The sequence below is a fragment of the Triticum aestivum genome, chromosome 5B (genome assembly GCF_018294505.1).
Source record: "Triticum aestivum cultivar Chinese Spring chromosome 5B, IWGSC CS RefSeq v2.1, whole genome shotgun sequence".
Taxonomy (NCBI): domain Eukaryota; kingdom Viridiplantae; phylum Streptophyta; class Magnoliopsida; order Poales; family Poaceae; genus Triticum; species Triticum aestivum.
The window spans coordinates 13,293,831-13,309,367 of NC_057807.1; positions in this window are offsets into that span (position 1 = coordinate 13,293,831).

Below are 15,537 nucleotides of genomic sequence, written 5' to 3' on the forward strand. Positions count from 1 at the left end.
TCCATGCTGCAGAGCCATGGAAGAATCCCGCCACTGTCCTGATCCATGAGCATGTTCCTGTTTGTTGTCTTTTCTGGTGAGGCCCGGCAAGTAAAGGAGCGTGTAGCAGACACAAGTATCGGCCAGAACTTTCTGGAGGGAGGCAGGGAGATGACAACATCCGTGACAACTTGTGTGTGCTCTCCTTCAGATGTCCACGATACTAACCTTCGGCGGCCAGATGCTAGTGATCAAGGTTGGAAGAATGCCCGCAAATTCGCAAGGCTGAAGTAGGATGTCGGCGAGCTTAGGGATCAAGCTGCCAAATTACCTTGGGGACAACATCAACCAGACGGGACAACATCCTATCAGAGGATGTTGCAATTCATGTCCGATGTTCTCGTATGTTCTGAAGTTTCAGTTTTAGTGCTTATGGTCTTGTAAGGAATTGCTCTGGTCGGCTCTGTCGGGCTGGACTGTGTCCGTGGCTCTTTTCAGAAGTCTATTTTACATTGTATACGAAACTGAGATGTTTCTATGTTCGTTTTCCACCCCTATTTTTTGAAGGAAAAAAAATGATTTGGGTCACCGAGTGGAACCTCGATTTCACTTAAAAGAGCGAGCATGGTGACAGATACCGTGAATTGGCGCACATGCATGATTGATGACCTTTTTTTTCGCGGGTGCATGGTTCATGACCTTGGACGGCTCCATGGCTGCAGCTGGGCTAACGTTGGGCCACCAGATTATGCTGCCAGCATCTCTTCTCCTTTAAGAAACAGAGCAGTGGTGTTATGGATCTAAGTCTGACAGTAGAGTGGGGGGTAGGTATGGAGAGGCAAGGTCCTAGCTGTGGAGAGGTTGTAAGCATAAGAAATGTACGAGTTCAGGCCCTTCTCGGAGAAAGTAAAAGCCCTACGTCTCGAAGCCCGGAGGCGGTCGAGTGGATTATGTGTATATGGATTACAGGGTGCCGAACCCTTCTGCCTGTGGAGGGGGGTGGCTTATATAGAGTGCGCCAGGACCCCAGCCAACCCACATAATGAAGGGTTTAAGGTACATTAAGTCCGGGGCGTTACTGATAACGCCCCACATAAAGTGTCTTTACTATCATAAAGTCTACTTAATTACAGACCGTTACAGTGCAGAGTGCCTCTTGACCTTCTGGTGGTCGAGTGAGTATTCGTGGTCGAGTCCTTCAAGTCAGTCGAGTGAGTCCCTCGTAGGTCGACTGGAAGGTGATCTCTTCTAAGGGTGTCCTTGGGCAGGGTACTTAGATCAGGTCTGTGACCCTACCCTAGGTACATGACTCCATCATTAGCCCTCGAATGGATTGAGGCTTGAGTGATGAAGGAGTTGATGTTGTTTCCGATTAGCCTTCGCATACTGGTCGTGCGTTGTTTTGAACCAAAAAATCTCTTTGTTGATAGTGAGCAACTTTTCTTCAGTCGACTCGATCCATTCTTTTCCTTCGTCGAGTGATCTTTTGGACTTCGCCGATTTCCGAGCGACGGATCGCAGGAAATCCCGCGTCTGGCAGACCGATCTGCCGTTCGCGGATTCCGCGGGATACGAAATTTGGGGAAGCGTGCGAAGCGGGGCGGACCGCGGCGCTCGGATGGGACAGGGCATAGACGCCTCGATCCCCGCGCCGCTTTTTTCGCCACGTATCACGTCCGCGCAACTGTTTCAGGATATGATTAGACCGACGCGCTCGCTCTCGCCTCCGCACAACTTCTCCTCGCGCGTCCCGCCGGCAGCCATGGCCAAGGAGAAGACGGCGGCGCTGAAACGCGCGAAGAAGGCGTCGGCGACGGAGAAGGCGAAGGGGAGATCCACCAATCGCAGCAGGTCTTCGTCTAGATCTCTCCTGCCGAAAGGCTGGGTCCAGGGAGATTGGATCCAATCGACCATCACGGAGACGGATCTCCTCGACATGGCCAACGAGGGCCTGATCCCTCATGGAGCTGCAAGGCTTCCGGGGAAAGAGTGGCAACCCCAGCCGGAAGAGGGTGAGTGCGTGCTTCTGGCTACCCATGTCGACCGCGGATTTTCTTTGCCGCCGAGCGTTTTCTTCCGTGGTTTCTTGAACTTCTTTGGAGCGCAACTCCACCACTTCACCCCGAATTCTATCGCCTATCTTGCCGCGTTTGTGTCCATGTGTGAGAGTTTTCTGGGTTGTCGACCGCATTGGGGCTTGTTCAAGCACATATTCACGTGTCGCTCTCAGACCGTGAAGAAGGCGAGCCCAGGTGACGAAAAAACCCAAGTTGTCCAAATGTGTGGGGGTCTGGGGATCCAGGTGAGGAACAAGAGCACCTTCCCAGCCATGACATTTCCCGAGTCAGTCAGAGGCTGGCAGTCGACCTGGTTCTACTGCCAGGATCAGCCGACGCCGGGACAGTCTAGTGGACTCCCTCAGTTCACCATGGCCCGAGTGAACAAGCCCTCCTCTCTGAAGGTGATTCCGAAGGAGAAAGCTGACGTGAAGATGCTGATGGAGTGTGTAGTTCAGTTGGTTCGGGAGGGAGTGACGGGTATGGATCTCCTGGAGGTTTTTCTTAGGCGTCGTATCCAGCCTCTTCAGTTCCGGAGCCATTGCATGTGGTTGTACTGCGGGACTGAGGATGTGACTCGGGTCAATCCAGAAGCAGTCGACGATGCCACTCTGGAAAGGTGGATGGCCGCTGTTACTGGGAACAAGGATAACCCTCGCGGAGCCAGAAGGATTTCTCCGCTCGACCACCACAGTGATCCAAACAAGGTATGTAAGCTCCACTTCCCATTGTATTCTTATCACATTTATTTCTGTTTTCTCTGCCGATCGGTCGACTGATCTTTGTCTTGATGTCTATCAGGTCCTCACTGAGCTATACTCGATGCCCAATGGAGCACAGGCTCCGACTGAGGAGGGAGAAGCGAGCGGGGGCGAGAGCCAGGAGGAGGAGTGGGACTCGGACGCCGCTGAGGATGATGATGATGATGATGACGATGAAGATGATGATGATGAGGAGGACGAAGAAGAGGAGGAGGAGGAGGTCGCACCACCGCGCTCGGAAAGGCGGTCGAAACTTGTCCATGACCCTGCGACTGAACGTGGCAAGGGGGTTGCGACTGTTACACAGTCGACCAAGCGCCCTCGGACCACCTCTCCGGCGCCGACTGAAAAGGTGTCGAAGCAGCCCAGGGCGACCCCGTCAAAGCCGACCAAGCTCCTGCCGAAGATGAAGGTGTCCATCCCCACCATATCAGGGTAATCATGCTGCTTAAGTCTTCTTGTTTTGTGCGAACTTTATCTCTGGTTGGCGCTGGAGTTAGTCGACTGATTCTTTGAAGTTGCAGTGCTGCTACTTCTGAGACCTCAGCCCGAGCTGATGACCATGAGATGGAGGACGCAGCAACCTCAAAACCTGGTACTATACTCTTAACACTGTTTCTAGTCGACTGACTCATGATCTCGAATTCTGATTCTTTTCTGTAGCTCCATCCAATGTTGTTATCACTCTCCCTGATGATGATGAAGATGAGGAACCGCTGAAGCCCAGAAGGAGTAGGAAAGCGTCTACTGGCAGGGTGCCCCAGGATGTGACGGTGCCTGAGACTCTGGTCGCGGAGGAGGAGAACACCACTCGACACACTGTGTCCTTCGTAGATCCACTGACGAGTGCTCTGCAGCCCTCCCTCTTCACGACGCACCACGTCCCAGAGGACCAAGCTGGCGCCGCGAAGGAGGCGATACGCCAGGCAGGGATCATGATGGAGCAGTTGAAGACCATCCGGGATGCGAGCCAGGCAGCTTACGACGCCAGTTCCGCCCTTCAAAGCAATGTTCAGGTCAGTCGACCACCGCTTGTTTTCTTTCCAGAATTTATAGTAATCACCCACTGGGTGTGTCGATTTAAACTCCGTGTTAGCGGGGGCACGCTGAGTGCACCCGCTGGGTGTAGTCCCCAAGGCTAAGGTCGACTGCTGGCAGTCGGCCTTAGGCTTTATAAGTTCAGTCTTTCTGTCATTCGACTATGGGGAATGGATTTCGCAAACCGGTGGGGGCACGCTGAGTGCACCCACTGGGTGTAGTCCCCGAGACTGTGGTCGACTGCTTGCAGTCGATTACAGTCTTAAAGAATACATCTTGTTTTTTTGAGGTCGACTGGTCGACTCTGTCTTCAGTAGGATTAGTGGGGGCACGCTGAGTGCACCCACTGGGTGTAGTCCCCGAGACTACGGTCGAATGCTTGTATTCGGCTGTAGTCTTAGAAACGCATGATTTTTCCTGTTCCACTCGGAAGTGAATTATCTTTGACATTTAGTCGATTGATTCTTCGCAGAGATCCTGTGACCTTGCGGCTCGCTACACTGAGCTGGAAAACAAGCACATTCAGCTCGAGCTGGATTTGAAGCTGGCTCAGGAGAATCTGATGAAGGCAAAGGAGGAGACCAAAGGTATGTTTGGTGAGACCTCGACGACTGCTTTTTCCCTTTATTTGTTTCAAAATCTGATCTTGCTGTAACTTGCAGGTAAGGTGAAGGAGGCCCAACAGAAAAAAGACCTTGAACTAGCTGAGAAGATCAAGCTTGCTGACGAGAAGTTAGCTTTAGTCACCAAGCTTGAACAAGAAAATACCAATCTGAAAGCTGCTCTTGGGAAGAAAAATGATCCGGAGGCCTTCCTGAGTGGTCTTGCCAAGAAGCTGTTTCTTATGCTTGAAGGTAAACCTTTATGCTCAACAATCATTTTCAACTGTGATTTTTCCATTTGACCATTGCCTTGACTCGGTGATCGCCCTTGCAGAATTTTGTCAAGACTTTGAAGAAGAGACTAGCCGGCTGGAACCAAACCTTGACCCCGTCAATTCTCCGGTGAACGACGAAGTTGCCATGAATGTTTTCCGACTAGAGTCCCGTGTTGCAGCTGTCGTGGACTATCTTGCAAGGCTGAAGGTCGCCACATCTCGCATCGACTCAACGCTCTGGCCCAGGGAGACACTCCAGAACGACCTCGAGTCGCTGATGGCTCGCTTGAACACGGTCCCTGGTCGAGTGCAGGAGTGGAAAAAGTCCTCGGCTCGGTGCGGTGCAGATGTTGCTCTGTGTCTGGCCCGAGTCCACTGCAAAGATGCGCGAGAAGACAAGCTGGCGGCCCTCCGGGTGGCCAACACCAAGAAACACGACTTTTGGTCCTTTATGGAAACTTTCATTGCTGCTGCCACTCGGATCGCAGATGGAATTGATCTTGATGAGTTTGTTGCACCTTCCAGCCCTCCACAGGAGGGGTAAAAAACTTCTTTTAAGCTCGACGCTTTAAATTTGCCTCGGTATGCCGAGTGGAGTTGTAACCGATAAACCTTAACAGGCTTAGCGCCTGAGCACTTTCGGTTCCTTTAGGTATCATTCCGAACTTGAATTTGATGTTTGAATATGATTGCTTTTGGCTTGAAATGTCTTTTGTAGGTTCAAAGCAAGACGCTCACTGCAGTCGACTTATTCCTTAATCCACTTAGGTGAGCGCTGGGCTGCAGCTAAGCCCCCGAGTGAGGGGTTTGCTCTTCACTCGGTAGGATTTTTATATCTTAGGCGAGCACTGGGCTGCAGCTAAGCCCCCGAGTGAGGGGTTTGCTCTTCACTCGGTAGGATTTTCATATCTTAGGCGAGCACTGGGCTGCAGCTAAGCCCCCGAGTGAGAGGTTTGCTCTTCACTCGGTAGGATTTTTATATCTTAGGCGAGCACTGGGCTGCAGCTAAGCCCCCGAGTGAGAGGTTTGCTCTTCACTCGGTAGGATTTTTATATCTTAGGCGAGCACTGGGCTGCAGCTAAGCCCCCGAGTGAGAGGTTTGCTCTTCACTCGGTAGGATTTTTATATCTTGGGCGAGCACTGGGCTGCAGTTAAGCCCCCGAGTGAGAGGTTTGCTCTTCACTCGGTAGGATTTTTATATCTTAGGCGAGCACTGGGCTGCAGCTAAGCCCCCGAGTGAGAGGTTTGCTCTTCGCTCGGTAGGATTTATATAACTTAGGCGAGCACTGGGCTGCAGCTAAGCCCCCGAGTGAGAGGTTTGCTCTTCGCTCGGTAGGATTTATATAACTTAGGCGAGTACTTGGACTGCAGCTAAGCCTCCGAGTGGAAGTCTGGCTTACCACTCGGTAGGATTTTGATAACTTAGGCGAGTACTTGGACTGCAGCTAAGCCTCCGAGTGGAAGTCTGGCTTACCACTCGGTAGGATTTTTATAACTTAGGCGAGTACTTGGACTGCAGCTAAGCCTCCGAGTGGAAGTCTGGCTTACCACTCGGTAGGATTTTGATAACTTAGGCGAGTACTTGGACTGCAGCTAAGCCTCCGAGTGAAAGTCTGGCTTACCACTCGGTAGGATTTTTATAACTTACGCGAGTACTTGGACTGCAGCTAAGCCTCCGAGTGGAAGTCTGGCTTACCACTCGGTAGGATTTTATTTAATCTTATGCGAAACGGATTCGCAGCTAAGCCTCCGAGTGGGAGTCTGGCTCACCACTCGGTAAGGATTTTTACAAACTTAGGCGAAACGGATTCGCGGCTAAGTCACCCACTGAGGGGAAAATTTTATTGGACAAAATAAAAAGTGACAAAAATTATGGAGGAACTATGACACTATTATTTTGAAATCCATGAACTACAGGAGTACTTTATTGCAACTCATCCGAGTGATAAACTTAAGTGTAAAATGGGCGGAGTAGTTCCGCGTTCCAAGCTCGGGGCTCGTCGATATTATGTTCGACGTTGTAAAGATGGTACGCCCCGTTGTGGAGAACTTTGGTGACGATGAAGGGCCCTTCCCAAGAAGGAGCAAGCTTGTGATGTTTCTTCTGATCCACTCGGAGAACTAAATCTCCTTCCTGGAAGGCTCGACCCCTCACATTTCTGGCGTGGAAACGACGCAAATCTTGTTGGTAGATGGTCGATCGGATCAGAGCCATCTCCCTTTCTTCCTCTAAAAGGTCGACTGCGTCCTGCCGCGCTTGTTCAGCTTCTGCTTCGTTGTAGATCTCAACTCGAGGAGCATTGTGGAGAAGATCACTCGGCAAGACTGCTTCAGCTCCGTAGAACAAGAAGAATGGAGTTCTTCCGGTCGATCGATTAGGTGTGGTCCGCAGTCCCCAAAGCACCGAGGGAAGTTCGTCGACCCACGCTCCAGCTGCATGCTTGAGATCACGCATCAGTTGGGGTTTCAATCCCTTGAGAATCAGGCCATTGGCTCGCTCTGCTTGTCCATTCGTCTGCGGATGGGCGACTGAAGCGTAGTCGACTCGTGTGCCTTGAGAGTTGCAGAAGTCCCTGAATTCCTCCGAGTCAAAGTTCGACCCATTATCCATAATGATGCTATGTGGGACTCCATATCTGAATAGCAGTTCTCTGATGAAGCTAACAACAGTACCGGCATCAAGGTTCTTGATTGGTTTAGCCTCAATCCACTTGGTGAACTTGTCGACTGCCACCAGTACATGCGTGAAGCCACTTCGACCTGTTCTCAAAGGACCGACCATGTCCAACCCCCATACTGCGAAAGGCCAGACAAGTGGAATGGTCTTCAGAGCTGATGCAGGCTTGTGCGACATATTCGAGTAGAACTGACATCCCTCGCACTTATCCACTATTTCCTTTGCCATCTCATTCGCCTTTGGCCAGTAAAATCCGGCTCGGTATGCTTTGGCCACGATGGTCTGAGAGGACGCATGATGACCACAGGTCCCCGAGTGGATATCATTAAGGATGATTCGACCTTCTTCTGGTGTTATGCACTTCTGACCAACTCCAGTCGCGTTTTCTCTATATAACTGTCCTTTGATTACGGTAAAGGCTTTAGATCGACGGACGATCTGTCGAGCCTCTTCCTCATCCTCCAGAAGCTCTTTTCTCAGGATATACGCGATATACGGAACTGTCCAGTCGGGAATGACCACCAAGACCTCCATGACCAAGTCGACCACTACTGGGACTTCAACTTCAGTCGGATCTGTGGCACTCTTGGGCTGTGGAGCTTCTTCGGTGAAAGGATCTTCTTTGACTGACGGAGTGTGTATATGCTCCAAGAACACACCACTCGGAATGGCTCCTCTCTTGGAACCTATCTTTGCTAGATCATCAGCTGCTTGATTTTTCAGTCGGGGTATATGATGGAGCTCCAACCCCTCGAACTTCTTTTCCAGCTTCCTCACTGCACTGCAGTATCCAGTCATGGCTGGGCTTCTCACGTCCCACTCCTTCATCACTTGGTTGACCACTAAATCTGAATCGCTATAGACCATCAGGCGACGGACGCCGAGTGAAATGGCCATGCGCAATCCGTATAAGAGGGCCTCATACTCTGCCTCATTGTTGGAGGAATCAAAGTGAATCTGGAGCACATATCTGAGCTTATCTCCTCTGGGGGAAACCAGGACAACCCCAGCACCGGAACCATTCAACATCTTAGAGCCATCAAAAAACATGGTCCAATGCTCCGAGTGAACTTCAGTCGGCTGCTGCTGTTCAATCCACTCGGCGAGGAAATCTGCTATTGCCTGGGACTTAATGGCTTTCTTTGCCTCAAACTTGATATCAAGGGGAAGAAGTTCAATTGCCCATTTCGCCACTCGACCAGTTGCATCTCTGTTGTGCAAAATCTCTGATAGTGGAGCGTCGCTGACGACTGTGATGGAATGATCAGAGAAATAATGAGCAACCTTCTTTGTGGTCATGTATATTCCATACACAAGCTTCTGATAATGAGGATATCTCTGCTTGGATGGAGTCAAGACTTCAGACAAATAATACACTGGGCGCTGAACTTTGAAAGCTTTTCCTTCTTCTTCCCGCTCGACCGTAAGCACAGTACTGACGACTTGTCCTGTGGCTGCGATATAAAGCAACAGAGGCTCTTTGCTGATTGGAGCAGCAAGCACCGGCTGGGTGGAGAGCAGAGCTTTTAGCTCGGCGAACGCTGCATCAGCTTCTGGAGTCCACTCGAACTTGTCTGCCTTCTTCATTAGTCGGTAAAGAGGCAATGCCTTTTCACCGAGTCGTGAGATGAATCGACTTAATGCGGCCAAGCATCCAGTAAGCTTCTGAACATCGTGCACTCGCACAGGGCATTTCATTCGGAGAATAGTGCCGATCTTTTCTGGATTAGCGTCGATCCCTCGCTTGGAAACGAGAAAACCGAGTAACTTGCCACCGGGAACTCCGAATGTGCACTTTGATGGATTGAGCTTGATATCATACCTTCTGAGGTTGGCAAATGTTTCGGCGAGGTCAGCGAGCAGGTCGAAACCTTTTCGTGACTTGATGACTATATCATCCATATACGCTTCCACATTCCGACTGATTTGAGTGAGTAGACACTTCTGAATCATTCGCATAAATGTGGCTCCGGCATTCTTGAGGCCGAATGGCATGGTGATATAGCAGAAGCACCCGAATGGAGTGATGAAAGCTGTTTTTACCTCGTCGGGTCCGTACAGACGGATCTGGTGGTACCCGGAGTAGGCGTCTAGAAAAGACAATCTCTTGCATCCCGCGGTCGAGTCAACAATTTGATCTATGCGAGGGAGAGGAAAATGATCTTTCGGGCAGGCCCGGTTGATGTGCTTGAAATCAATGCACATTCGGAGCGATTTGTCCTTCTTAGGAACCATGACGACATTAGCGAGCCACTCGGAGTGGTATATCTCTCGGATAAATCCTGCCGCCAACAGTCGAGCCACTTCCTCACCAATGGCTTTTCTCTTCTGGACGGCGGACCACCGAAGATGCTCTTTGACTGGTTTTGCTGATGAGTCGACTCTTAGGCGATGCTCAGCCAGTCCCCTGGGAACACCTGGCATGTCAGCGGGCTTCCATGCAAAAATGTCCCAGTTCTCACGGAGGAACTGGATGAGCGCTTCTTCCTATTTCGGGTCGAGTGTTGTGGAGATGTGGGTCGGGGCTGCATCGGGGTCGGTCGGGTGAATGTGAACAGGCTTCGTCTCACCGGACGACTGAAATGCAGATTCTGTGGCGGGTTTCCTTGATCGCAACAAATCACTCGGATCTGCGTTTTGCTTGTATTCTTCAAACTCGACCGCTGTCACCTGGGAATCAGCAATCTTTGAGCCCTTCTGAAAGCACTCTTCTGCCTTTTTCCGATCACCGGTGACAGTGATCACTCCTTTGGGGCCGGGCATCTTCAATTTGAGATACACGTAACATGGTCGAGCCATGAACCGTGCATAAGCTGGTCTCCCCAAAATGGCATGATATGCACTCTGAAAATCCACGACCTCAAACGTCAACTTCTCTTTGCGAAAATGTTTCGAATCACCAAACACCACGTCCAGAGCTATTTGGCCGAGTGACTCGGCTTTCTTCCCTGGTATAACTCCATGAAAGCTCATGTTACTGGTGCTCAGTCGGGACATCGGAATGCCCATTCCTTTCAGTGTGTCTGCATACAACAAATTCAGCCTGCTACCACCGTCCATCAGCACTTTTGTCAGTCGAGTGCCTTCGACAACTGGATCGACCACCAAAGCTTGCCTCCCAGGGGTGGCAATATGAGTCGGATGATCAGATTGGTCGACTGTGATGGGTGTTTGGGACCATCTCAGATAATTTGCTTTTGCTGGGGTAACCATGTTCACCTCACGGTTAATGACTTTCAATCGACTCTTGCTTTCCACATCTGCAAAGATCATCAGAGTGGAGTTGACATGCGGATATCCTTCCTCACTGTCCTCCTTGTCTTCGGCCTTGTCCGACTCCTTCTCCTTGTCTTTAGACTGTTTTCCTTGAAACTGCTGGATCAGGAGTCGACATTGGCGAGTGGTATGCTTTGGGTAAATGATATTCCCTTCTTCGTCTTTCTTCATGTGGATGTGACACGGCATATCCATCACGTCGTTCCCTTCTTTATCCTTTACCTTCTTAGGGTTCCAGGATCCTTTTGGTTTCCCTTTAAACTTTCCATGAGCCACGGCCAGAGCCTCTCCAGGAGCTGCCGGTTCAGCCTTCCGTTTCTGTTTCCGACTGGTGTTTCCCTTCTCCGACTGGCTCGGCTTGTGCTTGCCACTTCGGAATCGGTCTTCTTCTTCGCCGTTGGCGTACTTGGTAGCAATTTCCATCATCCGACCCAAGGTCATGTCTCCGGTTCGACCAAATTTCAAACTCAATTCTCTGTTCTTGACACCATCCTTGAAGGCGCAGACTGCCTGATGATCAGACACATTCTCCACAGTATGGTGCAAAGTGATCCATCTCTGAATATACTCCCTGAGAGTCTCATTGGTCTTCTGCACGCAGACTTGCAGCTCCGTCAATCCAGTCGGTCGCTTGCAAGTTCCTTCAAACGTTCTGACGAACACTCGGGACAGATCGTCCCAAGTGTAAATGCTGCTAGGAGGTAACTGATTCAACCACGCTCTGGCAGAACCTTCCAACATGAGGGGCAAATGCTTCATGGTCACCTCGTCATTCCCACCACCAATCTGAACCGCCACTCGGTAGTCCTCAAGCCAAGTTTCAGGCTTAGACTCACCGGTGAACTTACTGACTCCTGTTGCCAACCTGAAATTGGGAGGAATCACTGCGGCTGATAGCTCTGCTGAAACATTCCGGACCAGAAACGTGCACTCGACTGCTCGTAGGCGCATCTCTGTCGAGTCCACCTCGATGGGCTCTGTTCCGGTCGACCAAGCCTTGCACGCTAATGGATCGCGCGTCGAAGCCTGGTTCTCTGGGGTCGACTGGAACTCTTCGCCCCGCATTGAGCTGACGTCTGTCATCTTGCTACCGAGGAGCGTAAGACCCACCCCTCGGAGGGGAAGTGGGCACTCGACGCCTATCATCTCGGTCGTGTCGGTCTCCATATTGGTCTCGCCGATTCTCGCGCCCTTCACGCCGCGGAGGCGATCTGGGACTGTGAGCCGACTGAACCGTATTCGCAGCGACGGATCAACTGTGAATTTTGTTGTGCGACTGCGACACGGCTGAATTCTGATCTCCTGCTGCCCGGAGCAGATCCCTGATCTGCATCAAGCCTCTGCCAGCTTCCGACTGAGAGGGCTGAATGGACTCTGCTATACGGGTCGCAGCTGCTAAATTCTGGATTGGGGTTCGATATACCTGAGTCGGCGGGAAGAGTTGACGTCGATTGGCGTCGGGAACTCGTTGCCGCGCGCGCTCGTCGAGTGCTCGCTGAAGATTCTCCAGGCGAGCGCGTTCGGCCAAATTGGCCAAACGTGCCTCCTCCAAGGCGCGAGCCTCGGGGGTTTCTCCTGCGATGGGAGTATGCAGGGCATCCATGTTCCTGCGGTGAAGTTCCTCTCTTTGCAGAGAGTCGAGTGGCTCGGGCTGGTACTCTTCGTGGTCTCGTGCGGGGTCGCCTCCGTCGCCTGCCCCACCATCACGGGCGAAGCCAGGGGGGCTGCGAGGCCCGTCGACCATCAGGATTTCCGCCGCTGGATCACTGCTATCGCATTCGGATGCAGTCTCTACGGAGCCAGTCGACAGATCGAACAGGCCGTAGAGAGATTCGTCGGGCTCGATTGCCGCAACTTGGGTGGTGGCCGTCTGGCGAGCCACCGCGTGTCTCACCCACCGCTGAAGCCTCGACCGACCCGAGCGCTTGCGCTGGCGGGAGACCGGGAGGGTGGTCGATAAGGGAGTCGACCGATATGGGGTCGACGGTTGCCGCAGCAGAACGCCGCGGACACATGCGCGAAAATGCGTCGCACCGCGGACGGGGAGCGCATCGACGTCGAGTGGAGCCTCCTGGAGCCAGGCGGAGTCGTCGGCAACGAAGGTGAGAGCACCGAGACGAATCTCTCGACCCTCGACCAAAACCCCAGCAGCTACCATGACGAAAGTACTCGGAAGAATCGCAACTTCTCCACAAAATCGCTAAAACACCTGCCCCACGGTGGGCGCCAACTGTCGTGGATCTAAGTCTGACAGTAGAGTGGGGGTAGGTATGGAGAGGCAAGGTCCTAGCTGTGGAGAGGTTGTAAGCACAAGAGATGTACGAGTTCAGGCCCTTCTCGGAGGAAGTAAAAGCCCTACGTCTCGGAGCCCGGAGGCGGTCGAGTGGATTATGTGTATATGGATTACAGGGTGCCGAACCCTTCTGCCTGTGGAGGGGGGTGGCTTATATAGAGTGCGCCAGGACCCCAGCCAACCCACGTAATGAAGGGTTTAAGGTACATTAAGTCCGGGGCGTTACTGGTAACGCCCCACATAAAGTGTCTTTACTATCATAAAGTCTACTTAATTACAGACCGTTGCAGTGCAGAGTGCCTCTTGACCTTCTGGTGGTCGAGTGAGTCTTCGTTGTCGAGTCCTTCAAGTCAGTCGAGTGAGTCCCTCGTAGGTCGACTGGAAGGTGATCTCTTCTAAGGGTGTCCTTGGGCAGGGTACTTAGATCAGGTCTGTGACCCTACCCTAGGTACATGACTCCATCAAGTGGCATGCTGGAGCTCGAGTGAGAGAGCCAACGAGTGTTGCCCGGCTTAGGGAAAGTAGTAAAAACCGCTGTCACATCTCACCTCTCTAGTTAAAACTTCAGTTCAATCGTTTGAGATGTGTGTTAGCATATTAGCACAACATGCAGTGTACGTAGTACTTAACAAATATTAGCAACAACAGTCACGCGTTGCACCCACCGGGTGTGTTGTGTGCCTTTTTAAGGATGCAATGGCACATGTATGGTTGATGTCCCTTGCATCCCTACTAAAGAAATGCTGGCAAAAGTTTCTCCAAAGAAAAGAAGAAGAAGAAATTTCAATCTTTTTGTGAATAAAATTCTGACAAAAGTTAACTTGCCCTAAAAAAACCAGCTAATCATGAGCCCTGAATTGGCTGATTCTTTGGCAAGAACCTTGAGAATAATATGTGGACACTTTACTTTGTTATTTTTTTTGTGGGAACACTTTGATTTGGGAACTCAAATATAGATAGTGTGATTTCTCCAAGGAACTAAACATGAAAATTAGAAAATGATGTTTACGACTATTGCTCTTTTTAGGCTAGTGTTTTTATTCCAATTACATCCATCCGCATTCGAAACTTGTATAACTAAGTGTTAGATGAAGATGGTTTGTTCCATTGTAATCTTAAGGCTTTGTTGTAAAATTTCATTTGAGACTCCGGAACCAAGGAGATTTGCAAGTGTGGCTCTCAAGTCTCAATCCAAGCAATCTTGTTATCTTGTAATAAGTTGGATATCTAAAATTAAAATGCCTTTTCTGGTGTACTAGCTCCGTGGCAGCAGCTTGCACCGATGCAGTAGGGTCATGGGTGCCCCACGTCGCAATGCTGCCTCCGTGGTTTTGGATGATTTCAAGGCAAGATAGCTCGATGTAATTCATGGAGAATAGAAATGGCGGCTCACTAGTACTACGTACATGATTAAAAGGATAAAACACAAGACTCATTTTCCAAAGACATTTAGATTTCTTTCAAGAATTCTAAGTAAATATTATAAATCTTCGGTAATCATCCTTAGATTCTTTTTTTTTCGTATGTGTCTAGTCTCTTGAAATTTCAGTTTGATACTAGAAGTCAACACGGCCAAGTGTTGGCGGAAACAGAAAGGAGGATCACATTTCCCAAGTGGACGAAAACAAAAAGGGGAATCACATCAGCGGGCGAGGAGTGAGAGCGTGTAAAGGGCATTGAGTTCTTTAAAATAGATCATTTGTACTTATACAGAGCACTTGAAATGCAATGAAAGTCAGGAACTGCGGGTCATGTAGTAAAAAAAAGTATATTAATGGTAGGGTCCATATGACCGATTTCAGTGAATGTAAACTAGATATCAACATTATGTGTACATATGTTGACTGATACAAAGGGCGAACTGCATAGTCTATATAAAGATCTGAACTACCGCTTAGGCAATATAGAATGTGTAAAACAAGCTTTCTGCTTGAAGGAATATCATCAAATATCTAGCATATGTAAAAGATGTGTTCTCCTAATTAAGGTCATGGCTAGCTCATCTATTGTTTTCCTCCAATATTCCAGCTGACTGCTCGGTCGGTAAATTGATTTTACATCTGCGAATTACAAGTCATGAATAAGGCTCGAATGGGAGTATTTATCCAATGGCCATGCAGGAACTTCCATGCTATTGACATTCACCTTCTCATTTCATGAAGTTTTCGCTTTCTTTCCTTCCCTTTTGCAACAGGAAACAAAACATGGACATAGAATTCTGCGCACACTACGAGTCGGCTCGGGGCGGTGCGTCCTGAGGGGTACGGCTCGGCTATTAGTCGTTGCTCCTATCCCGCCGCACTGGTCACGATAGTGAAAGAATTCTGCTCATCCTCTCGAGATCCCGGCACTTGCGGAATGATTTCATTCATCAAAATAAGGGTGAAGCAACGGTCACACAGTCAGTTATTTTCCTGATCAACTATTGGGAAAGCCTGAACTCCAGCTACAATGAGATGGTCGATGTGAAGGGGAACAAGTGCTTGTATGCTACCTACAGCAGCACCTCTGGACATGCAGACTCCTCGTACTGCTTCGGACCAGGTCTGGTGCAAATGCCCTGATAGATTATATAAGTC